A 4,139-nucleotide genomic window follows, 5' to 3' on the forward strand; every position below is an offset into this window, starting at 1 on the left:
CATCAGTATAATGAAAAGGTTCCTTATATTCATCATTTGTCCAATTAATGTTCTTATATGTATCTGTACTAACAAAATTTCATCCGCCTAAGTTGTTTTGAATTACAAAACAAATGATAATTTTATGTCCCTTGTTTATGTTTTGAGAGTACAAAGAATAATCTAAATGTTCTATTAAACATTTCCTTACCGTCCTTCTCAGAAATTATTCCCTTGAGACTAATAATCGTACAGTTATATTTGTAATTTGCTCCCAGTGCGTGTTACTTTGATGTCATCCAATGCTTACATAATTTAGAGTTGAAGAAATAATTTGCAAGACTGATTAATAATTAATACAATTCTTTTAAAATTTTGTTGTGGATTCCATAATATACAGAATCTAATTGCGATGAGGTAATGATTGAAATATTACTTTTCCTTGATTACGTAAAAAAACTGTGTAAGTATACGAAAAGACTAAAGATATAAATAAAGGACAATTACTAAGATTAAATTAATTTAGTTTAGTTGTAATTTCTATTGTTATTTATTTAAAAATTATTACACAATAATTCATGGAATATAGAATCAAAAGTTGGATATATCCCACCCATACAATGATAAAAGTTTTTTGATAATGTAGATAACCAACCGATCAGTGACGTCAAAAAACCTTGGATCTGCAATAATTATCTAATATCATGTTTTAATTGTTCTATCCTCGTCTATGATTTTAATAAAAACCCTTTGTCAAAGTTAGAAGATGCAAGCGTCATAAAGGTGTTGAAGTTGTGGCTGATTCGTCAGCTATATTCAGAGATCACAATAGTTTTGGGATGATAGATTAAAAAGGCCATTGGAGCTTTATAATTTATAAACACCTAGGAGTTTCCAAGAGACATCCTGGGGAAATCCCATGATGACGCTGGAAGATCATACCCAATAGAAAAAGTGGTCCCAGAGATAAAGTCAAGACATCAATTCCATAAACAGTTTATAATAGAAGCACAAATAAACAAATTAGGGTTAGTATGAAGTAAGAAGGTCAAAAATACGGATATATTAAAGTCTTTTATTCGGCAAACAAGAATACTAAATGTAAGATCCATGCTATGAGACTAAAATTGCAAAACGAGTTTAAACACTAAGGAGATTTTTTCATCTCATTAACACTAAAATGGTTCACCTTAATTCATGATTGGTCGCCAGCATTGCTAAAATTTTATCCCAATACTTTATTAAGATGGGGTAAAGGCACCAAAAAACTTTCTATACCTGTGGGAAGGCAGGTGGACTGCTAAGCATCTGCTGGTGGGATGTGAGATACTCCTGGACAGCGGTCAATAATCGTGTCATCACGATAGGGTTCTAGAAATCATACATGAAGCAGGTATTGTTTCGGTTGCCAGAGCGCAAAAGATATAAAGATAAGAATGATCAATAGGTTTTATTAAAGAAGGCACTAAGGCTATAGAATCAAACGTCAAGCCTTAAAGCGGCTCTGGTTTTGACTATAATGATGGATAAGAGCATGCCATCAAGGTCAATAAGGATTACGAGCTCAATAACGAACTCACGAGGAATAGGTTCGTCGTAGATTTGTACGCGGTGGAAATGGGAGCGAGAGATATAAATGCTAAATCTCTCTATAATCTACTGAAAAACTTGGGCTTGTCCAGAACTAACATCAGTTCATTCTAGGAACGTGCGTTGAAAGCAGCCCTAGGAGATTCGTTTCAAATTTCAAAGTTAGAGAAGCTTGGACGTGACCGTTTAACGCGCGTTAGATAGGGGCCTTTAATTTTGTACCTGGGTCACAAGTCTCAGGCACTGTTATTGCTCCTCTCTCTGCAACGCGATGAACCCGGCACCCGCACGGTGAATTCATGGTATGCTGAGAAGTGATGTCCCAGTACGTAAATTAATATATTATACATTTTAATATATGTGTTAAAATAGAAATATAGGAATATACATTCCTTAAATTATATTATATGAACATTCTTATAAATAAAAAAAATTCTTAAACATTTTCTTGTAACCTAAACTAACATTAATCCAATTACCTATTTTAATTAAAGGCTCTAAAGATATGACACGAAAAGGTCCCTAGATTGTTATAACATATTAACATAAAACCATTATATACAGCAGACACTTTATAGCAAAACCCACAGTGTAACTCATTAAGGGCAAAGTTCTACACACAATATCTTGTCACGTTGTATAAAAACAGGTATATGTGGTAATAATACTTTATGTATTTAATACTACACGAAAATTTTATGTTTTTAACAAAAAAAACTATCAAAGATTTTTTATTACTATATAATTAAGTTAACCACAAAAAAAACACGGCTTTTTAGCAATCTATTTATTACACTTTGCAAATTATATTGTTATGTATTTGAATACAAACATAATTGCTAATTTAAACAGTTGTATCCTTAACACAAGTTAGCATAGACAAACTAAATACAGATAGTATAAAGGTTTTCTTTCATATTTTGAAGTTTTATTATGATCTGGAAAGGATAATCACTCATCATCAAGTAAAACTGATCTAAAATTAGAAGCGAAAGGGAATGACTAATTAAACCGAGAGTGCTGAACCAACAAACACGGGCAGCTTGGTAATGTTAATTTAAGTTCCGGTAATTACACTGAGAATTAACGCTGTATTGTAATGTATTGTTTATTAATAAAATATTCAAATAACCGATCTTATACAATATCGTGATGAAAAGAATCATAGATTATGATTTTACGGAAGCTAAAACCAACATTTAATTAGATTTGACACTTGTTTAATATTAAAGAGATATTTAATAAAATAATAACGGTAATAATGAACAAAACATTTATATTATAGATAAGTTATTTCATAGCACACTAAAAACTATACAAATCCATCAATCAATTAATCAAAATAAAAGAGCTGTTTTGATCAAAACTTGTAGTTCCCGGAATACAAATTGAATATTTTTCGGGCTTTACAGAGCTACATTTATTGTAAAAAAAGACTGTTTTACTTTTATTCTCATTTCTTTTAAACTTTCATCTGCAAATGACGATGTTTACATACATAATGTGTTATAATTATAAGCATATATTATTTTTATAACGATGCTTATGTAATAAATATTGCTTTTTATATGCCAACTCAATTTGCTTAATATAGAAAGATTTCTATGTTAAGATTAACATGTTGATAAATAATAAAAAAATATTACAGATATTATAAGATATTGTGACTATAAATAATCGGAGCGGAAACAAACAAAACTTTATGTGTATACAAAACGTTCCATAAACAGGGATGTATCGCATCGTAACACGACAAACATTAAGAGGAAACTATTTATGACAACGGCACTTTAATGATATTAATAAAGATTAAACATTTTCTTACTTCCTGTTAAATAATGTTGTTTGGAAAACAAGCTAACTTTGTAATGAACGCAAAATACATTCCTTTTCGAGCATAAAAAAGAGACTCCTAAATACGCTTTATAACTATTTATTTACACTGTAAAAACATTTACTTCAAAGCAATAATTTAATATTAAAATTTTATCAAGGATATTTGTAGTAGAGAATGAAAACAATTAGAAATTTAATAAAAGTTTTAAATTTGGTGACTGGTAGTTTAGATGCAACGTTTTATGGAGCTTAAAAGGTTTTGAAAGTCTGAAGGGAAGACGTGTGAAACTGAATTTCGTAATTAATTTAAAATAATAAAACATTTTTTGGTATCAGCTTTGTTGTTTTCGCGTGTGGTTATAGAAATGATAAGACCGAAGGCGTACTGAAATTGGCGTTGGGCTGAAAATAATCTCATTAACAAAAGTAATTCTACTTTTAAAGCTATTTTATGTCTGTAATGAGTAGTATAACACAAAATTACGGCACTTATCGGTCCGCAAACTGCTCGTATCAATAAGTTTTTCCTTCAATATTTTCTACTATAATTTTGATTAAAAAAATAATCTTATATAGTCCAATAAACTACCTTTATATATCACCTATTACATAGAACCTTTATTTGAACTACGTAGTAATTATGCAGTTACCTCATTACTCTTTCTGTGCAACAAGCTTTTGCAAACATAAAACAAAAGTATAAATAGTTATAATACCATATTTAATATGAATTT

The 4,139-nt window shown here is 29.9% G+C and overlaps 1 long non-coding RNA gene across 1 annotated transcript; it reads right to left on the reverse strand.

Annotated features, from left to right (window-relative positions):
* Positions 1-1,227: 1,227 nt before the first annotated feature.
* Positions 1,228-2,223, reverse strand: LOC116770976 (uncharacterized). The gene is made up of 3 exons (XR_004353567.2): positions 2,049-2,223; positions 1,792-1,876; positions 1,228-1,350 (listed from the first exon to the last, which is right to left on the reverse strand). It is a non-coding gene; the product is annotated as an uncharacterized LOC116770976 (long non-coding RNA).
* Positions 2,224-4,139: the final 1,916 nt, after the last annotated feature.

Source organism: Danaus plexippus, chromosome 7 (assembly GCF_018135715.1).
Source record: "Danaus plexippus chromosome 7, MEX_DaPlex, whole genome shotgun sequence".
Classification (NCBI taxonomy): Eukaryota; Metazoa; Arthropoda; class Insecta; order Lepidoptera; family Nymphalidae; genus Danaus; species Danaus plexippus.